The sequence below is a fragment of the Rutidosis leptorrhynchoides genome, chromosome 1, assembly GCF_046630445.1.
Source record: "Rutidosis leptorrhynchoides isolate AG116_Rl617_1_P2 chromosome 1, CSIRO_AGI_Rlap_v1, whole genome shotgun sequence".
Taxonomy (NCBI): domain Eukaryota; kingdom Viridiplantae; phylum Streptophyta; class Magnoliopsida; order Asterales; family Asteraceae; genus Rutidosis; species Rutidosis leptorrhynchoides.
The window spans coordinates 268738755-268763572 of NC_092333.1; positions in this window are offsets into that span (position 1 = coordinate 268738755).

Sequence of the window (24818 nt, forward strand, 5' to 3'; positions counted from 1 at the left end):
TTTATTTAACCTTTGAACTTTATCGCATGCTTCACCAACAGACTGTGATTTAAAAACTTGAAACCTATTATGAAAATATATGATTTTACTTTTCTAAAACGTTTTATGATATAACGAATTCCATTATTTTAACCTTTAAACAAAATGCTTCTTAAATATATTTAGTTTTGGAAAACAAAATTATCATATTTATTTGATTTAGTTTCAAACGTATAAAAATGTTTTCAGTTTAAAAAGAACTTTATTATTAAAACGTATATAACTTTTATAAATATCTAGAACCACTTTTAACAACTCATTACTTAACCAGTATGATAAAGATAACGATATTTATATTTTATTTTATTAAATATATATAACGATTTAAATTAATATTATATATATTTATACGCGTATTATACGTACATAGTTTTATACTTTTACTATACTTAAACTTTACCTTTACTTTATTTTTACTTTACCTTAACTTTAATAATACACTTTAATAATTCACTTTAATAATTCATACTTTAATAATTCACTTTAATAATTTATACTTTAATAATTCACTTTAATAAATCATACTTTAATAATTCACTTTAATAATTCATACTTTAATAATTCAAAAATTGATTATAAATAGAAATCAATAGGTTTCATTATTTGATAGAAACTTGAAAATATTTTCTCTAAACTCTCTCGATCGATTTACATATATATATTTACTCCGTATTATTTCAAGATATTATCAGTATACATAAAATATTACGATGGAGTGCTGTCCGAGTGATTTCGAAATTGTTTTTCGAGCGGGATAGAGCTAAGGAAATTATGGGTTAAAGCTATGGAGGTTATGGGTATGGTTCGGGAGTATTGCTCGTGAGTCAAACTAGTGTTTATCATCTCCGTTGCGTCTACGTACTTTTCCTGCAATATTGAATCTCAATATTGATATGTTCGTGAATCTAAGGCGAACATTGCACTTGTTCAATGACGTCATATGTATTTTTACTACAAAATACAATATTATGAGTTTCATTTGCTCCCTTTTATATATATTTTTGGGACTGAGAATACATGCGCTGTTTTTATAAATGTTTTACGAAATAGGCACAACTACTAAAACTAATTCTACGTGGGTTTAAACTAGAAATATACCCTTAGCTTGGTAACATTAAACTATTTGTCTATGTATGGTAGGCGCGAATCCTAAAGATAGATCTATTGGGCCTGACAAACCCCATCCTGACTATGGGATGCTTTAGTACTTCGAGGTTATTTTAAACACACCGGATCTGGTGTACTTCAGAGGGTAAAACATGAACGTTAAGGCTTGTTACCGGGTGCCTACAACTTATAGAATACTTTTATACATTTGCGAGTGTACATATATTTATAAACGGAAATCTTGTGGTCTATTAATATATTGAAATGATTGTTATGATAAACCTATGAACTCACCAACCTTTTGGTTGACACTTTAAAGCATGTTTATTCTCAGGTATTAAAGAAATCTTCCACTGTGCATTAGCTCATTTTAAGGATATTACTTGGAGTCATTCATGGCATATTTTGAAAGACGTTGCATTCAAGTCATTGAGTTCATCAAGATTATTATTAAGTCAATTATAGTTGGATGTATTATAAAATGGTGTGCATACCGTCAATTTTCATTGTAAAGAAAGTTTGTCTTTTAAAAACGAATGCAATGTTTGTAAAATGTATCATATAGAGGTCAAATACCTCGCGATGTAATCAACTATTGTGAATCGTTTATAATGTATATGAACGGGTCCTTTCAAAATTTACCTACTTATCATCCTTTGGAAATTACCTTTTTATCATTCTTAGGTTAGACACGTCTTATTGCATTGATTGTATGCATAGTGTATAGACAAAATTCATATCTTAGCATATCTGCTAATCCATATCTTAGCGTATCTGTTACTGTAGACTGCCTGACATATGCCGTAAATTCCTCTGTAATCTACGAAATCTTTAGTACTTTATATATAGATATTCTATATAATTAGAATATCATCTAATATTCGAAAATCATTTCATATCGAAAAATCCTTTATTCAATCGTACGAAATGGAACTCGCCACTAGTTCAAGTCCCTCGGATTCCGATATGGAGTCCCACTCGAGCTCTGTAACTACCCGGATTTTTCCGCTAATATATAGAAGATTAATATTTACATAATTAATGTTTCCAACATGTTAAGCAATCAAACTCATTAAGACTTGGTTATTTGAAATGAATTTTATACAAATGTTTGGTCACCCAGTCTGTCTGACGATTCACGAACGTCATAACTCGAAATAATTATATAATGATGTACATATGGATATATATATATATATATATATATATATATATATATATATATATATATATATATATATATATATATATATATATATATATATATATATATATATACTTATTATTTGATAAAATGATATTTAAGTATCTCATTACATATAATAACAATTGGTTATATACATAAAATGAGATTACTAACTTAAGGACTTCAAGACTATATACATATATATAACGATTAACGTTGTAATAACTTCTAAATTAAAATGTATGTATATGTATTGTATTAATATGTATTAATACACTTTTGAAGGACTTAAACATATATACTAACATACTTATACTCAACAAAGATAGCTATACTCATATTCTCATTCAATTCCATCAAGAATTCTGCTCGTATTTATTCGGTATTCACACCCGTATCATACACAACTTCTAAAGGTATTTACTATGGGTATATACACATCAAAGTCAACCTTTTTAACAGATTTAGATCTGCCTAGATGAGAGGGAACTTAAATTGGAAGTTAGCATACATTATTACACAAAATAACAAATTGGAAATTTGTTTTTGTCTCCCGCATGTCTCATGCCAAAATGGAGGATAAATACACATCCATTTGATTCAAGATTACTACATCATTTACACTCTACACACACATACTCAAACACTCTCACAATCTTCATTATATTCAGCAACCTTTAGGTCATAAGCTAAGCCTTAAACACCATAAGAAAACTCTTTCTAGAACATATCAAAATAACCACCCATTTGAAGAAGATTACTTCCAACCTTTTTAATCCAACTCAAAAACTCTTTAGGATCAAGAATTCCACTTTCATTCCAGTAGTCTTTCATCTTATAATCAAGGTAATAATCATATATAAGCTTTAGTTCTATTTATATAACTATAACTATCTTAAAATCAAGATAGAATTCTTATTCAAACTTTTGTTCATTTCATGATTTTACTTCAAGAATTCCAAGCTATCAAGGATATCTTTGAACTCAAGATATTCTCAATATTTCTCTAGCAACTTTATTCATTTGAGTTTAGGTAGTAACCTTATTCATAATCTTATTCGATTCATATTCATATAGCTATCTTATTTTGAGTTTATAACTAATAACAACAAGAACATAGTTTAGATTATTTCTAAACTTGTTTGCAAATAAACTTAATCCTTCTAACTTGACTTTTAAAATACTTCAACACATATATTATGACATTATGTCAAGCTGACATAAGGATATAAAAATTGTAAACACGAAGAACACCTTAAAATCGAATATACGTCGTCTTAGTCGAACGGGGGCTGTTTTGGGTTTAATTTTAAAAACCTATCTTAAACTTTGAATTAAAAGATTTTCTTTGGTGAAAAATCTTATTTTATATGGATATGAAATATATCCAAAATCCATGGTTAAACTCTAAGTGGAAGTATGTTTTTCAAAAGGGTCATCAAGATGTCGTTCTTACGACGGATATGACTATCTTCTCTTATTTGACACCTAAGCTGTATTTTCGACTATAAACCTATACTTTTTCTATTAATATTAATAATGTTGAGTTCGATACGAAATCATGGCAACTCGAATCACTCAAAACGGATTTGTAACGAAGAAATTATGGGTAAAACAAAATTGGATATTTTTCTTAATTTTTAGCTACGGACATGATTTATAAAAATGGATGCTAACCTTACTCTAGCTAACTTACCTTGTATCCTACATGTATTTATACATGTCTTGTTCCCAAACTTATGAAAATACAATTTATAATAGTCGTGATTAAGTTCTACGACAATATATTATAGTCTTAATAAAGATCGTAAGGCACCATATATATATATGACTTGATCACCGTGGATTCGTATACAAAGTTTTGACATATCATTTTGACTTCTTCTATATATATTATTGGAACGAACTATTAGACACCATTGGCAGTAATCTCGAGTTAGCTGTGGGTCGAAGTGGATTCCAAAATATTATATACTTTGAGTTGTGATTGAGCCTGAGACATGTATATACAATGGGTCGCGGATTGCTTCAGACAACATACATATTATGTGTCTTATTATATTAAGACAATATATTAGAGTGTTAGTGAATTCTAACATAATATACACATTTATATTTATATATATATTTATATTGTTGGACTATTGGACTATTGGACTACGAACGTTGGACTACTAACAATGGACAATTAAAATTTTCACAAGTATCATAAGTATGAATTTATCAAAAGGCCAAGTCTTATCACCATCTATTCAGAAATCATCACAAGTGAGTTATAGTCCCATTTTTACTATCTAAATTATTTTGGGATGAGAATACGTGCAAAATTTATAAATGTTTTACAAAATAAGCACAAGTTCATGAAACTACATTCTACAATTGTTTTGTTATACCGGATATCTGTACTTATTATTATTATGCTTAGTAACCTAAGAATTAGTGAAAAACACTAGTTGACGCGAATTCTAAAGGTAGATCTACGGGCACCAACCACCTCCATTTTCGAATAGTGGAAATGCTTTAGTACTTCGAAGGGTTCTTGTCATACATTTGAATAGTGGAATGTATGATGCCAGATATCTTAAGCGCTCTATGTTAAGGTCGGTTACCAGGCGACTCATCCTATGAATGATTTTTGCAGTTGTAATGATCCTGCGCATTTAATTAAATGAAATCTTGTGGCTTATTAAATGTTATGATTATTATATAGAAATTAAACCTATGACTCACCAACATTTTTGTTGACATTTTAAGCATGTTTATTCTCAGGTAAATATTAAAAACGCTTCCGCTGTCGTATGCCAACTCAAGGTCAATATTTGGAGTCGGCATAATTGTTTATATTGTTTAAACTTGCATTCGGAGTATTTATTGTAATATATTTGATCATATTGTAATGGGTTGTGTAAAAACTTATTTATTTGAGGAGATTGTCTTTGATAGACAATCTAAATTATGTCATTAAGACCTTTATTCAATAATAAAGGTTATGGTTGTTTTTTTAAAAAATGAATGCAAGATTTGAAAAACGTCTCATATAGAGGTCAAAACCTCGCAAAGAAACCAATTAATATGAAACGTTTATAATTAATATGAACGGGGCATTTCAGTTGGTATCCGAGCGTTGGTCTTAGAGAATCAGAAAATTTTTCATTAGTGTGTCTAACTGATTTTTGATGCATTAGTGAGTCTGGACTTCGACCGTAATTATTTTAAAAATGATTGCTTAATATAATTGTTGGGAACATAAGATTATTAACATATAAATAATATAAGATATATCATTCTCTTAACATGCCTGCTATTATGTGATAGATGACTTCATCCGATCATATAAGCATCTCTATTGATTCAGATTTCATTTACTTATCAAGTGATTCGGAGGCTGAGTCAAAGCATATGACTTATGAACCAACGGAAAAGTTAACTTTTGGTGCTACCATTAAAGTGGAAAATTGTTGGGAAAATTGGGAAGATTCACAATTACCAGTAGAGGTTCCAGAAGAGGATCCAGAAGAAGATCCCGAAGAGGAACCCGAAGAAGAGGATCCTGAAGAAGTTGTGGAAATTACCGAACCATAACGTGAGTTAGGAAAATCTTTGGATGTTATACCCGATCTCAAACCCGATGAACCTATTATGACCCAAAATGTTTGTGATCATCCCCCTGAACCACCTAAGAGAACAGTTTATAAAATGACCGCTGGTATAATGACTGTTGGTTTTGCTCCTAAACAATTAACCGAAAGAACCAATTGGGAGGAATTGGAAAAAGAACTATCCAAACGAAAATCCAAACGTTTGGCTGAGAAAGAAACAACGTCAACATCTAAGAAATCTCGCCGTTCTTGAAGCATCGGCAGCTATCCTGTATTCCATGCATTGTATAATATGTATTATATTGTGTGTTTAAGTGTGTAAGAAAATCCGCAATGTAATTTTCCTTATGATTGTATAATAATAAGAATAAGCATGGAAGGTTTATTATTATTATTACAAGTTATTATTACGTAGTAACGTAATAACTTACCATAGTTTTTCATATTAGAATTTTAGTAGTTAATTTGTGTGTTAGCTGCTAAGTATGAACATTATTATAGTTATAAAACGCTAATATGAAGAAAATGCTTTTATAATAATAAGTTCATATTAAGCTACAAAATACTTTTTGGCTACTTCTAAAATTCTATATGGTTAACTCAGTCAGCTATTTTTGAAGGAAATGGCTCCTCCAGCTACTAGACAACAACAATTGAACACAGAAGAACTTCAAGCTTTCGCTGCAAATATGGCTGCAGTGGTGAATGCAATGAACAACAATAACCAATAGGGTTCCAGCAGTGGAGGAAACAATGGCAACCGGGTAGGATGTTCCTACAAAGCTTTTATGGCCTTCAAACCCAATGAGTTTGAAGGAACTGAAGGACCCGTTGGACTAAAGTGGTGGACAGAGAAGGTTGAAGCCGTGTTCGCAATTAGCAACTGCACAGAAGAGGATAAAGTTAAGTATGCCACACATACTTTCAGTGGTACTGCTTTGACATGGTGGAATACCTACATGGATTACGTAGGACAGAATACTGCCTACGCACTTTCATGATCCGCTTTCAAGCACATGATGACGGAAGAGTACCGTCCCAGAACCGAAATCAACAAGCTCAAGGCAGAGCTTAAAGCACTGACAACCCAAGGGTTAGATGTCACTACCTACGAGCGACGTTTCAATGAACTGGCTTTAATGTGTCCTGGAGCAATTGAGGATGAAGAAGCAAAAATTGAAGCATTCATAAAAGGGTTGCCGGAACGAATCCAAGAGCATGTAGGTGCTAACGACCCTGCAACAATGCAGAAAGCGAGCCGTATAGCCCACAAATTGATAGGCCAAATTACAGGAAGGATAAAGAAAGAAGCGGCCAAGGAGGCCATAATGAAACAGGGAAAAAGAAAGTGGGAGGAAAGCAGTGATCAGGGTCACCAGTACAACAACAATCAAAACAACAACTATAACAACAATCGCAACCACCCCAACAACAACAATAATTGCAACAATAACCGCAACAATAACCGTAACAACCATCCCAATAATAATAACAACAACAACAATCCCAATCACAACAATAACAATAACAAACGACTCAACAACAATAACCCTAACAACAACAACAACAACAACAACAATGATGACGACAAAAGGCAAAGAACTATATGCCCCAGGTGTGATACGTTTCATCCGGAATGGTTTTGTAGAGAATTATGTACCAAGTGTAATAGGAATGGCCATATTGCGGCAAAGTGTGAAGTCTACGGACCAAATAGAAACAAAGGAGTAAATAATGCCGGAACAAATAATAACGGCGTTGTTTGCTATGGATGTGGAAAACTGGGCCATACCATAAACCAGTGCAAGAATGGAAATAAGCAAGGCCGTGGGAGAGCCTTCAACATTAATGGGGAGAAAGCACAGGAAGACCCGGAGCTTGTTACGGGTACGTTTCTTATCAACAATACACCTGCTTATGTTTTATTTGATTCGGGTGCCGATAGAAGTTATATGAGTAGAGAATTTTGTGCCAAATTAAATTGCCCGTTAACGCCTTTGGATAAAAAGTGTATAGTTAAAGTAGCAAACGGTAAACTAATTAAGGTTGATAAAATTTGCCGAAATCGAAAAATTAGTTTAGTTACCGAAACGTTTGCAATTGATTTAATACCGATGGAATTGGGAAGCTTCGACGTAATTATTGGAATGGACTGGACGTCCAAGGTGAAAGCCGAAGTTGTTTGTCATGAGAAGGCGATACGCATTCCGAGAGAAGACGGATTACCCTTAATGGTGTACGGAGAAAGGGGTAATGCCAAATTAAATCTTATTAGTAGTTTGAAGGCGCGCAAACTAATAAGAAAAGGTTGCTATGCCGTACTAGCACACGTCGAGAAGGTTGAAAAAGAAGAAAAGAAAATCGATGACGTTCCCGTTGCAAGAGAATTTCCTGAGGTGTTTCCGGACGAATTAACGGGACTACCTCCACACCGATCCGTTGAATTCCAATTAGATCTTGTACCAGGAGCCGCACCAATAGCTCGTTCTCCATATAGACTTGCGCCCACCGAAATGAAAGAATTACAAAGTCAGCTACAAGAATTATTAGAACGTGGTTTTATCCGACCAAGTACGTCACCATGGGGAGCTCCAATTTTGTTCATTAAAAAGAAAGATGGATCTTTTCGCATGTGTATCGATTACCGTGAGCTGAAAAAAGTAACCATCAAAAACCGATACCCTTTACCGCGAATCGACGATCTATTTGATCAACTCCAAGGTTCGAGCGTATACTCCAAAATCGACTTAAGGTCAGGTTATCATCAACTGAGGGTTAAAGAAGCCGATATACCAAAAACAGCCTTCAGAACTCGTTATGGCTATTACGAATTCATGGTTATGCCATTCGTTCTAACCAATGCACCCGCAGTTTTCATGGATCTCATGCACCGAGTATGTAATCCATATTTAGATAAGTTTGTTATTGTCTTTATTGATGACATTCTTATCTATTCGAAGAATAACCAAGAACACGAACAACACTTGAGACTTGTGTTTGAATTGTTAAGAAAAGAACAGCTTTATGCAAAATTCTCTAAGTGTGCTTTTTGATTAAATGAAGTACAATTTCTTGGACACGTAGTCAGTAGTAATGGAATCAAAGTTGATCCCACCAAGATCGAAGCCATCAAAAATTGGGAAACCCCGAAAACTCCAATGCAAATACGTCAATTTTTGGGTTTAGCTGGTTATTATAGGAGATTTATTTAAGATTTCTCACGAGTAGCCAAACCTTTAACTGCCTTGACACACAAGGGAAAAAAGTATGAATGGACTTCCAAACAAGAGGGTGCCTTCCAATTGTTGAAAAAGAAGTTGACTACGGCACCTATTTTATCGTTACCTAGCGGAATGGAAGATTTTGTTATTTACTGCGACACATCAAGAATGGTTTTTGGGTGTGTTCTTATGCAACGGAAGAAGGTGATTGCATATGCTTCTTGACAACTCAAAATTCATGAACAAAACTACACCACACATGATCTGGAATTGGGTGCCGTTGTTTTTGCATTAAAGATGTGGAGACATTATTTATATGGGGTCAAGTTTATTATATACACCAACCACAAAAGTCTCAAACATATTTTAAATCAAAAGCAACTAAATATGAGGCAGCGTAGGTGGGTTGAGCTGCTAAATGCTTATGATTGTGAAATCCGTTACCACCCAGGGAAAGCGAATGTGGTAGCCGATGCCTTGAGTCGAAAAGAAAGAGAACCTATTCGAGTAAAAGCTATGAACATGATTATTCATACTAATCTTACTACTCGAATAAAAGAGGCACAACAGGAGATTTTGAAGGAAGGAATTTTTGGAAAGGAAATACCCAAAGGATTGGAAAAACAGCTTAATATTCGGGAAGACAGAACCTGGTATTTAGCTGAAAGAATTTGGGTATCAAAGAATGGGGATTTGAGGAAAGTGGTACTAGATGAAGCACATAAAACCAGATATTCAATACATCCCGGAGCGGAGAAAATGTACCAAGACCTAAAGAGAAACTTTTGGTGGCCAGGAATGAAGGCCGATATAGCCACATATGTAGGAGCATGTTTGACTTGTTCTAAAGTCAAAGTTGAACATCAGAAACCATCGGGTCTACTCCAACAACCTGAAATCCCAGAATGGAAATGGGAAAACATTACCATAGATTTCATTGTTAAGTTACCGAGAATCGCAGGTGGTTATGATATGATTTGGGTAATAGTCGATCGTCTTACTAAGTCAGCACACTTTCTGCCAATAAAAGAAGAGGATGGTATAGAGAAATTAGCACGATTATACCTAAAAGAAGTTGTTTCTAAACATTGTATACCAATCTCTATTATCTCTGATCGTGATAGCAGCTTTACTTCAAGATTTTAGCATGCATTACACGAAACGTTGGGAAATCGTCTAGATTTAAGTACTGCCTATCATCCACAAACTGATGGGCAGAGTGAAAGGACGATTCAGACACTCAAAGACATGCTACGAGCATGTGTTATTGATTTTGGAAGCAGTTGGGATCAACATCTACCGTTAGCTGCGTTTTCCTACAACAACAGCTATCATTCTAGTATTGAGGCGGCACCATTCGAGGAACTTTATGGTAGGAAGTGTAGGTCTCCGATTTGTTGGAGTGATGTGGGGGATAAACAGATTACAGGTCCGAAAATTATCCAAGAAATAACTGATAAAATCATTCAAATTCAGCAACGATTAAAAACAGCCCGGAGTCGAAAAAAGAGCTATGCAGATGTTAGAAGAAAACCTTTAGAGTTTGAGGAAGGTGATATGGTTATGCTTAAGGTATCACCTTAGAAAGGTGTTATTCGTTTTGGAAAGCGGGGAAAATTGAGCCCAAGATACATTGGGCCATTCAAGATTGAAAAACGCATTGGGCCGGTGGCCTATCGACTTGAGCTACCTCCACAATTAGAAAAGATTCACAACACCTTTCATGTTTCAAACCTGAAGAAATGCCTAGCTACCGAAGATCTCATTATTCCTTTAGACGAGATTAAAATTGACGAGAAACTTAATTTCGTCGAAGAACCCATCGAAATTATGGATCGTGAGGTCAAACGACTCAAACAAAGTAAGATACCAATCGTTAAGGTTCGATGGAATGCTCATAGAGGACCTGAATTTACTTGGGAACAAGAAGACCAAATGAGGCTGAAGTACCCACATTTGTTTCCCAATATCACACGTTAACTAGGTACTATTCTAAATTTCGGGACGAAATTTAATTTAACGGGTATGTAATGTAACGACCCGGATTTTTCCGCTAATATATAGAAGATTAATATTTACATAATTAATGTTTCCAACATGTTAAGTAATCAAACTCATTAAGACTTGGTTATTTGAAATGAATTTTATACAAATGTTTGGCCACCCAGTCTGTCTGACGATTCACGAACGTCATAACTCGAAATAATTATATAATGATGTATATATGGATATATATATACATCTGATTTGATAAAATGATATTTAAGTATCTCATTACATATAATAACAATTGGTTATATACATAAAATGATATTACTAACTTAAGGACTTCAAGACTATATACATATATATAACGATTAACGTTGTAATAACTTCTAAATTAAAATGTATGTATATGTATTGTATTAATATGTATTAATACACTTTTGAAGGAATTAAACATATATACTAACATACTTATACTCAACAAAGATAGCTATACTCATATTCTCATTCAATTCCATCAAGAATTCTACTCGTATTTATTCGGTATTCATACCCGTATCATACACAACTTCTAAAGGTATTTACTATGGGTATATACACATCAAAGTCAACCTTTTTAATAGATTTAGATCTGCCCTAGATCAGAGGGAATTTAATTGGAAGTTAGCATACATTATTACACAAAATAACAAATTGGAAATTAGTTTTTGTCTCCCCCATGTCTCATGCCAAAATGGAGGATAAATACAAATCCATTTGATTCAAGATTACTACATCATTTACACTCTACACACACATACTCAAACACTCTCATAACCTTCATCATATTCAGCAACCTTTGGGTCATAAGCTAAGCCTTAAACACCATAAGAAAACTCTTTTAAGAACATATCAAAATAACCACCCATTTGAAGAAGATTACTTCCAACCTTTTTAATCCAACTCAAAAACTCTTTAGGTTCAAGAATTCCACTTTCATTCCAGTAGTCTTTCATATTATAATCAAGGTAATAATCATATATAAGCTTTGGTTCTATTTATATAACTATAACTACCTTAAAATCAAGATAGAATTCTTATTCGAACTTTTGTTCATTTCATGATTTTACTTCAAGAATTCCAAACCATCAAGGATATCTTTGAACTCAAGATATTCTCCAAATTTCTCCAGCAACTTTATTCATTTTATTTAAGGTAGTAACCTTATTCATAATCTTATTCGATTCATATTCATATAGCTATCTTATTTTGAGTTTATAAGTAATAACAACAAGAACATAGTTTAGATTATTTCTAAACTTGGTTGCAAATAAACTTAATCCTTCTAACTTGACTTTTAAAATACTTCAACACATGTATTATGACAGTATGTCAAGCTAACATAAGGATATAAAACTTGTAAACATGAAGAACACCTTAAAATCGAATATACGCCGTCTTAGTCGAATGGGGGCTATTTTGGGTTTAATTTTAAAAACCTATCTTAAACTTTGAATTAAAATATTTCCTTTGGTGAAAAATCTTATTTTATATGGATATGAAATATATCCAAAATTCATGGTAAAACTCTAAGTGGAAGTATGTTTTTCAAAAGGGTCATCAAGATGTCGTTCTTACGATGGATATGACTACTTCTCTTATTTGACACCTAAGCTGTATTTTAGACTATAAACCTATAATTTTTCTGTTAAGACTAATAATGTTGAGTTCGATAAGAAACCATGCCAACTCAAATCACTCAAAACGGATTTGTAACGAAGAAATTATGGGTAAAACAAAATTGGATATTTTTCTTAATTTTTAGCTACAGACATGATTTATAAAAATGGATGCTAACCTTACCCTAGCTAACTTACCTTGCATCCTACATGTATTTATACATGTCTTGTTCCCGAACTTATGGAAATACAATTTATAATAGTCGTGATTAAGTTCTACGACAATATATTATAGTCTTAATAAAGATCATAAGGCACCATATATATATATGACTTGATCACCGTGGATTCGTATACAAAGTTTTGACATATCATTTTGACTTCTTCTATATATATTATTAGAACGAACTATTAGACACCATTGGCAGTAATCTCGAGTTAGCTGTGGGTCGAAGTGGATTCTAAAATATTATATACTTTGAGTTGTGATCGAGCCTGAGACATGTATACAATGGGTCGCGGATTGCTTTAGACAATATACATATTATGTGTCTTATTATATTAAGACAATATATTATAGTGTTAGTGAATTCTAACATAATATACGCATTTATATTTATATATATATTTATACTGTTGGACTATTAGACTATTGGACTATTGGACTACAAACGTTGGACTACTAACAATGGGCAATTAAAATTATCACAAGTATCATAAGTATGGAATATTAATTAATTATATAAATATATATATATATATATATATATATATATATATATATATATATATATATATATATATATATATGTATATATAACACAAGAATATTATTATTAGGTTCGTGAATTTTTCAAAAGGCCAAGTCTTATCACCATCTATTCGGAAATCATCACAAGTGAGTTATAGTCCCATTTTTACTATCTAAATTATTTTGGGATGAGAATACATGCAAAATTTATAAATGTTTTACAAAATAAGCGCAAGTTCATGAAACTACATTCTACGATTGTTTTGTTATACCAGATATTTGTACTTATTATTATTATGCTTGGTAACCTAAGAATTAGTGAAAAACACTAATTGACGCGAATCCTAAAGGTAGATCTACGGGCACCAACAACCCCCATTTTCGAATAGTGGAAATGCTTTAGTACTTCGAAGGGTTCTTTTCATACATTTGAATAGTGGAATGTATGATGCTAGATATCTTAAGCTCTCTATGTTAAGGTCGGTTACCAGGCGACTCATCGTATAAATGATTTTTGCAGTTGTAATGATCCTGCGCATTTAATTAAATGAAATCTTGTGGCTTATTAAATGTTATGATTATTATATAGAAATTAAACCTATGACTCACCAACATTTTTGTTGATGTTTTAAGCATGTTTATTCTCAGGTGAATATTAAAAATGATTCCGCTATCGTATGCCAACCCAAGGTCAAGATTTGGAGTCGGCATAATTGTTTATATTGTTTAAACTTGCATTCGGAGTATTTATTGTAATATATTTGATCATATTGTAATGGGTTGTATAAAAATTTATTTATTTGAGGAGATTGTCTTTGATAGACAATCTAAATTATGTCATTAAGACCTTTATTCAATAATAAAGGTTATTGTTATTTTTTTTAAAAACGAATGCAAGATTTGAAAAACGTCTCATATAGAGGTCAAAACCTCGCAGAGAAACCAATTAATATGAAACGTTTATAATTAATATGAACTGGGCATTTCAAGCTCCGAAAGCAGTGTGATCGGAATGGACCAACCAATTGTTGAGATTTAACAAGTTCCATTATACTTAAAACATTTTAAGAATCAAATTAAAGCGGAAGCATGTAATTACCATTTTAGAACATGTTAATCTTTAACCAATTAAAGTTAAATCCCAATAAGGATCAAGTTATGAAATATACTTACAAACTACAAGCAAGAAAAGAGTTTATACCTACTCCAAGCTTGTTGATAAGTGATGAAGATGATGATATTGAATGGAGCCTCAAATGGATGAAACCTCAAGTAGTTATACCCCAAACTAACCACCAACTCCTTGTACTTTGGTTAGGATTTGAATGACACTTGAAAATAAGCTTGCAAAAAGAAAATGGAACCCTCTTCCTCCCTCAAAAGCTCACGACCAGAAACGGCTTCCAAAGGGGAGTGTGCAGTTTTTTTTTTCAGGTTATTTTGATGTGTATTGCAAGTGTGTTATGTCTCCAAGAGGACATGGTACATATGCTTCTTGATAATAGAAGTAACCAATTAAAAAACTAGTCAAATGGCATGCTTACTACACTTCCAATGCCACTTACTACTTTGGTTTTTATAAAATTTGTTTTATAAAATTTAGATTTTATAAAACTATTTTTATAAAACTTCCATATAATTTTTATGTACATTTTTATCCATAAAACCAATTTTATAAACAAAAATGTAACATAACAAAATTAATTATTTAACCTATAAATAATTAAATTCTTATTATATAAATTATTCCATAATTTATATATATATATATATATATATATATATATATATATATATATATATATATATATATATATATATATATATATATATATATACACACATCAAGCAATATTATTTAAGAAAACCATTTTTCTTAGAATTCAAGTGTCGCATATTTAATCAATGATCCAATCGTTAAGATCAAATACGAATAAGGTGTCGGCAAGCTTGTTATTGGGTATGACCCGACTTGGATCAAAAAATATTAGCCACGTTAATTTAATATGTCTCTCGGGCATACGAAAAATCTTCAATCTCCCACTTGCACGAGAAACATAAGAAATTAATGCAAGTGATGGATACCACCTAACGACCATCCATCACCCCCAATATTTTATAACTTTGTGCCAATCAATAACATCATTCCTTTCGAGTTCCCATCTCGAATATGAATAGGTGAATCTTTCATAATATCCTTTCGTCCTAGATGTCATGTTAAATCCAAGAGACACAGAGTGATCACTCTATTCTAGATTTAACTTTATCAGGCCTTAGACATCTGACTCTCAACGAATAAGTGGGACAAATTCCATCTTGACTACATACGTCTTAAATATGTACCTTGCATTATACCTGAGCTCTTCCTTATGAACTACCATATTTCAGAATAGCGAAGGAAAGAATCAAGGCACAATACTTGGTAAATATCCGAACCCAATATGTATCTCAGGTCAGAGGATACAACGATATTCGCCTTTACTCAAGACTACATGTGATCAACCACAAAGGCTCCATTTAGTAAATCTTGAGGGCGGGTCTTCCAATATTTGTATCCCGCAAATATCTATGAACCTTGGTTGCAACCTTGCCCCACATTCATCCCGTGAATGTATACCAATCCAAGTTCATAATAGTCTAAACCTCACACTTGTTCCCACAAATGTGATCGACTACGGAATTTAGAATAATTACTTATTCATAGATAAAATATGCAAAATAGGAACTTAACTCAAAATAAATTTATACCATAATTATATTAATGAGTTTGAACAATTTCATTCCGTTACAATGTGATAACCAGGAAATTTCCAACCAAATTTAAACTTTAATCTTTATATGTTTCCGACACGATAAGCAATATTTGTTAAGTTAAATTTTAAGAATTTTAAACTATGTTCATACAATCATTCAACCTCGACCAAGTTCCAACGATTCATGAACCATTAAATGAATATGATTATATATGTATATGTGTATTATAACTTGAAATATAAACAAAATATTAGATTAAATACTTTATATGATTGTATCTGTTTCAAAATGTTTATCAATGGAATTAGAAGATAAGATCAAATGATTGAATTATCAGATATATTGAATTATGAATACAAGTCTCTGTTGAAAGGCCCACGTTGATTTGAGAAATCTTTCCACTTTAACAATATTCAGAAAATGGTAAAGTGATTTATAAATAAGAAAAAATTGTCAATCATTGAGAACTAGACAAAGGATAGTGGAAGATTGAATCTCATAAAGACTCTATTGATCTATTTAGTTTCAAACGTACAAAAACGTTTTCAGTTTAAAAAGAACTTTATTATTAAAACGTATATAACTTTTATAAATATCTAGAACCACTTTTGACAACTCATTACTTAACTAGTATGATAAAGATAACGATATTTATATTTTATTTTATTAAATATATATAACGATTTAAATTAATATTATATATATTTATACGCGTATTATACGTACATAGTTTTATACTTTTACTATACTTAAACTTTACCTTTACTTTATTTTTACTTTACTTTAACTTTAATAATTCACTTTAATAATTCATACTTTAATAATTCACTTTAATAATTCATACCTTAATAATTCACTTTAATAATTCATACTTTAATAATTCACTTTAATAATTCATACTTTAATAATTCACTTTAATAATTCATACTTTAATAATTCACTTTAATAATTCATACTTTAATAATTCACTTTAATAATTCAAAAATCTATTATAAATAGAATTCAATAGGTTTCATTATTTCATTGAAACTTGAAAAATTTTTTCTCTAAACTCTCTCAATCGATTTACATATATATATTTACTCCGTATTATTTCAAGATATTATTAGTATACATAAAATATTATGACGGAGTGCTGTCCGAGTGATTTCGAAATTGTTTTTCTAGTAGGATAGGGTTAAGGAAATTATGGGTTATAGCTATGGAGGTGATTGAGTATGGTTCATGGGTATGCTCGTGAGGTCAATATAGTGTTTATCATTTACGTTGCGTCTACGTACCTTTCCTGCAATATTGAATGTTAATATTGATACGTGAGTACTCATAACTTAACTTTTACATACTAATAGTGTATCCCTGACTAGTGCTCGAGTATTTAGGATTATGCATGCTTGTACTTTTGATATTGCCCTTAGACAGGTTAGGTTGAATCTTGAATTAGTTACACTTACGGCTGAGATAAGGTATAAGATATGCATGTCCTTGGAAAGCTAGCGAAAAATTAAGAACTTTTCCTTTAGATATCGAATGGTTTCGATGAACGGATTAGAAGTTATAATCAATTGAATTTTTGATATTTTTATTAAAAATGATTATTATTATCGTAGTTTTTATCGTCGTTCTAGTTTTATCTTATTAGTATCATTATTATTATCTTTATCAATAAAAGGGATTTATCATTAAAAATTGTTATTTTTTTTATTATTACTATCGTTATTATCGTTAAAGTTATAATTAGTATTATTATTATCCAATTATTATTATTATTATTATTAGTATTATTATTATTATTATCATTATTAATATATATATCATTATTTAAAAATGGTTATTGTTATTGTTATTATTATTATTACTATATTATCATTAAGATAATTATTAGTATTATCATTAATAATGTTATAGTAACTATCATTATTAATATTAGTGTAATTAAAACAAATATTTGTAACACCTAATTATTTTGATTACTATTATTATCATTATTATGAACACGATATAAAAGACGATTAAAAGCTATTAAACAAAACGATTAGGAAATAATGAGTAAGAGTATCATGATGAAATTAAAATATTATAAGATATTGATTTAGATAAAATTATCGTTCTTATTATTTTTTATCATTACTATTATTATTAAAAGTATCGTTAGTATTAAAACTATCATTTTAACAAAAATTATCATTTTAATAGAAATGTCATTGTTACTATAAAATATCATTATTATTATTATTTTAAATAGAATTATTATTTTAAAGATAATATTAAAAATTATCATAAATATTAAAGTTATCATAATTAGAATTATCGTTTAATTATAATGTCATCTTAGTAATTATAAATATTGATATTTTATAATAATAATTATTATTACAAAATAATACAACTTTTACTTACTATCATTATAGATATTATTTTATCAAATAAATATGTGATACAAACATATTTTACTACGTGTAATAACTTACTTTAATAATACCTATCATATTATCTTTATGATATTAAATTAACCCTATAAATTTTATTACTTAATATATATAAAAGTATATTTTATTATATAAATTTAATATAAAATTTTATTTATTAATTCATAAATTGTATTATTTACTCTAATAAATCTTTTAAAAATATTTAAAAATATAAAACGACGATATTTAAACTATATATTAATCATGTATAGATTTTTAGAAATTATTTTGAGTCAAATTTACTTTTGTTGACTTTTGCATATTAGTCTCGAGCATTAGAATTGTGGTACACTATAACTTGACCTAATTTGTTAGACAAATATTGACCAACACATAAATATATATAATTAATTTAGGTTCGTGAATCCGAGGCCAACCTTGCACTTGTTCAATGACGTTATATGTATTTTTACTACGAAATACAGTATGGTGAGTTTCATTTGCCTTTTTACCCTTTATATTTTTGGGACTGAGAATACATGCGCTTTTATAAATGTTTGACGAAATAGACACAAGTAATTGAAACTACATTCTATGGTTGAATTATCGAAATCAAATATGCCCCTTTTTATTAAAGTCTGGTAATCTAAGAATTAGGGAACAGACACCCTAATTGACGCGAATCCTAAAGATAGATCTATTGGGCCTAACAAACCCCATCCAAAGTAACGGATGCTTTAGTACTTCGAAATTTATATCATGTCTGAAGGAGGATCCCGGAATGATAGGGGATATTCTTATATGTATCTAGTTAATGTCAGTTACCAGGTGTTCACCATATGAATGATTATTTTTGTCTCTATGCATGGGGCGTATATTTATGAGAACTGGAAATGAAATTTTTGTGGTCTATTAAAATGATGAAAATAAATGATTATGATAAACTAATGAACTCACCAACCTTTTGGTTGATACTTTAAAGCATGTTTATTCTCAGGTGTTAAAGAAATCTTCCGCTGTGTATTTGCTCATTTTAAAGATATTACTTGGAGTCTTTCATAGCATATTTTGAAGAACGTTGCATTCGAGTTATTGAGTTCATCAAAGATTATTGTTAAATCAATTTATAGTTGGATAGTGGATATTATGAAATGGTATGCATGCCTGTCAATTTTCGATGTAAAGAAAGTTTGTCTTTTAAAAACGAATGCAATGTTTGTAAAATGTATCATATAGAGGTCAAATACCACGCAATGTAATCAACTATTGTGAATTGTTTATAATGTATATGAACGGGTCCTTTCATACAATACTTAAAACAGATCATGACCAATCACTAGAATATCGAAGCCCTAATGCACAAACATGTCCTGCATGTTTTGATCCACGTAAGAGCTTCGTGAGAGGATCTGCAATATTAAGATCTGTGTGAACTTTGCGAATACATATCTTTCCCTTTTCAACTTCATCCCTTATGTAGTTGAATCTCCGCTCAATGTGACGGGTCTTTTGGTGAGCACGAGGTTCCTTGATTTGAGCAATCGCACCCTCGTTGTCACAAAAGATCTCAAGAGGGTCCTGAATGGAAGGGACTACTCCTAAGTCGTCGATGAATTTCTTCATCCATGCAGCTTCCTGAGCTGCCAATGAGGCGGCAATGTACTCTGACTCTGTAGTGGATAATGCAACAACATCCTGTTTTGAACTCTTCCAAGAGACCGCATCTCCATTTAACGTGAAGACATAATCGATCTGTGACCGAGAATCATCTCGATCAGTTTAGAAACTCGCGTCCACGTAACCTTTTACAGCGAGTTCCTCCTCACCAGACCCATATATTAGAAACATATCCTTAGTTCTTCTAAGGTATTTCAATATACTTTTAACCACAATCCAATGACTGTTTCCTGGGTTATTCTGGTATCTACTTGTCAAGCTAAGAGCGCATGACACATCCGGTCTAGTGCATATCATTGCATACATGATTGACCCAATAGCATATGCGTATGGGACTTTCTTCATTCTCTCTTGTTCATCTTTCGTGGTAGGGTACTGAGATGAACTGAGAAGCGTTCCCTTTTGAATAGGTACCAAACCTTTCTTAGAGTTTACCATCTTGAATCTTTTCAAGATCTTTTCAATGTATGCACTTTGATTCAAACCTATCAGTTTCTTGGGTCTATCCCTGTAGATCCCAATCCCCAAAACGTATTGTGCTTCTCCAAGATCCTTAATGGAGAAGCATTTACTTAGCCAAGTTTTAACATCTTGCATTGCCGGAATATCATTTCCAAAAAACAATATATCATCCACATATAGTACAAGGAACATGATTGTGCTCCCACTAGCTTTCTTGTATACACAAGCTTCATCACCATTTTTAATGAAGCCAAATTTCTTGGCCTACTCATTAAAACGATGATTCCACATTCTAGATGCTTGTTTCAATCCGTAGATTGACTTCTTTAACTTGCATACCTTTTTAGGATATTTCGGATCAACAAAACCTTCACGCTGAACCATATAGACATCTTCCTCAAGATGTCCATTTAGGAAAGCGGTCTTGACATCCATTTGCCATATTTCATAATCATAATGAGCAGCAATGGCGATTAATATCCTAATAGACTTTAGCATTGCCACAGGAGAAAAAGTTTCATCATAGTCAACCCCTTGAGTTTGAGTGAAACCTTTTGCTATAAGTCTAGCTTTATATGTATCCAAGTTTCCATGTATGTCGGTTTTCATTTTGAAAAGCCATTTACAATCAACTAGCCTTGAGCCAGTAGGTTGTTCAACAAGTTCCCAAACTTGGTTATCATACATGGATTGCATCTCAGCGTTCATGGCTTCCTGCCATTTATCCTTATCAATCCTTGATAAAGCATCTTGGTAGTTTGTTGGTTCATCCAAATCAAGCACATAGCAACCATCCATGAGAAACCCATATCTCTCAGGAGGATTACTAATCCTACCAGATCTGCGAACGTCTTGTGTATTTTGATCATCCATTTGATCACGCTCAACATTTTCATGTTGAGTGCTAGTGTCAACCAATTGTGTATCATCTACTTAATCTTGAACCTCTTCAAGATCTATCTTCCTTTCACTATTTCCTTCCATTAGGAACTTAGTTTCAAGGAATTCAGCCTTTCGAGCAACAAATACATTCTGCTCGGATGGATCATAGAAATAGTATCCCATATCATCCTTGGGATATCCTATGAAGATACACTTCGTGGATCGAGCATTCAACTTATTAGGGACGTAATGCTTAGGATAAGCTTCACATCCCCATACCTTTGAGTATGATAGAGATGGAGGTTTTCTAAACCACATCTCATGAGGAGTTCGTTTCACTTTCTTGGTTAGGGCCATATTTAAAATACGAGCTGCGGAGCATAGACAATAACCCCAAAATGATAGAGGTAACGAGCTTCTATCCATCATAGATCGAACCATATCCATTAGGGTTCGGTTCCTCCTTTCGAAAACTCCATTAAGTTGGGGTGTTCTAGGAGGAGTGAGTTGCGAGATAATCTCACAACTTTTAAGATGATCTTGGAAAGTATCGCTAAGGTATTCACCTCCTCTATCGGTACAAAGTACCTTGATTGTCTTATTGAGTTGATTTTGTACTTCGTTTTGATATTCCTTGAATGCTTCAAAAGTTTCGTCCTTGTGTCTTAACAAGTAGACATATCCGAAATGACTGAAGTCATCAATGAAAGTGACGAAGTATCTTTCACCTTTCCTAGTCATGGGCTTAAAGGGTCCACATACATCCGAATGTATTAATCCCAATAAGTCCTTAGCCCTTTCATAGGTCTCTTTGAAAGGTGCTTCAGTCATTTTGCCTTGTAAACAAGATTCACATACATTAAATGAGTCTAGTTCATTTGATTTCAAAAGTCCATTCTTTTGAAGTGTATGCATTCAATTCTTGTTTATGTGACCAAGCCGACAATGCCATAAGTAGGAATCACTCAAATCCCTTTTGAGTTTCTTGGTGTTTGCATGGAACATTGAGCTATTGAATGATGTGTCATCATGAACCAATTCATAAATACCATTCAAAGGCGAAGCCTTAAAATAGAACACATTATCTAAATAAACATGGATATCATCATTTATGAAATTAAGATAAAAACCATATTGTTTCAAACGGGATACAGAAATAATGTTTCGTGATAAATCGGGTGCATACAAAACATTTTTCAAAATAAGCTCCAAGCCACTTGGAAGCTTTAAAACATAGTCTCCTTGAGCTTTCACTTGCACCCTTGCTCCATTTCCCATGAAGAGACTTGTTGTTCCCTCATCTTGATTACTTCTTTTGAACCCCTGCAAAGAATTGCAAATATGAGTTCCACTTCCTGTGTCTAATACCCATGTATTAGAAGAAGTAATACTAAGCTCAATGTATACCATATATACATTACCTGAGGTTTGCCCTGCATCCCACTTTTCTTTCAACTCCTTAAGATAGACCGGGTAGTTGCGTTTCCAGTGACCTATTTCACCGCAACCGAAGCACGGATCTTCCTTGGGGTTAGCTTTACCGGCAACCTTTTGCTTCTTGTTATTGTTGGTTGGGGTAACCATCTTCCCCTTTCCCTTGCCCTTGCCTTGGTAGGCGGGTCCTTTCCTCTTAGCCGCCTTCGGCTTAGAAGTGTTATTGTTTTTGGACCCGCCTTCATTGATCATAAACATGGGTGAAGCCCTTTTACCCATGCTCGCTTCGGCCGTCTTAAGCATGGCATGTAATTCGTCAATGCTCTTATCCCATCCATTCATGTTGTAATTCATTACAAATGTGTCAAACCTCTTTGACAAAGAATTAAGGATAAGGTCCGTGGCTACACGTTGCAGTTTAGACCGTTCGCTCAATCAATTAGGCTTTTCATCTTAAGGACATAAGATGAAACAAATTGGGAGTCATCCATCCGACATGCATGAAGCGCTCGAACCGTTTCAAAGTGCTCGACATGAGCTTGTTGAAGGAACATCTCCTTCAACTGTGTGATCATGTCATATGCACTATGATGCTCGAAATTCTTTTGGAGTTCTGGTATCATAGTCCCAAGCATGAGGCAAGAAACTTGCACCGAATCGGTGCAATATTTCTCCCAATAAGCCATGCCTTCTGTATCATCCTCGTCCGGTTGATCGGGAATGGGGTCTTCCAACACATACGCCCTATCCTCTAGTTTGAGGACTATTCTTAGATTACAAAACCAATCCATGAAGTTCGTATGGTTGAGTTTTTCCTTTTCGAGGATTGACCTCAACGATAGGTTGTTAAAGTTGATTGGTGCGTTTGGAATGTTGTTGTTATTGGCGGCCATCTACAAAATTTAAAAAAGTTGTTTAATTATCATTTTTAATTTAACAATCAATACCCTTTAAATCCAATTGATATTTATTAAATTTTTAGAATCCAACGGTAAACCAAATTTCGGTTAGGTGACCTTTATCCTGTCATTTGATTTAGCTAGGTAGTCATTGTATGACAATTGCAATCCTTTTGCAACTTCTAAGTTATGGGATCATGCAATCCTTTTTCATGGCATATTTATCCCATCAACGCCTATTTGTTCATCAAGCTTCGGTGACCCTAAGTTCATGATTCCCAAATCAAGTCGTCCTACTTGTGTAAACGTGTAAATTTAACATACAAGTGGTTAGGTGACCTTTATCCCACAAGCATGCGAAATTCACCTTAATTATATTAGTTTGCCCATAACGGTTAGGTGACCTTTATCCCATCATGAGTTCCCTAATATGCCTAAGTGACACACAAAAGGGTGGCGTTTAACTTGTTTTCCTTGTTAATAAGGGATTTTAAGTTTTCGTTAATTCTAGTTTGAGAAAACTTTTACACCATACACCAACATGCATTTAGTGTATGATTTGTATGAAAATCCATTTTCATGTCTTGTAATTAAGCCAATTGCTTGATATAGACCATTTTATATGTGTGATCCTTTTAGTGTTCTTAATAACCATTTATTAATGTCCTTTTGCCATTTCAATTTAACCATTTAAATTGTCGGTTTGCATGTAGTTAATAATGTCTAATTTAACCAATTAAATTGTTATTTTGCTT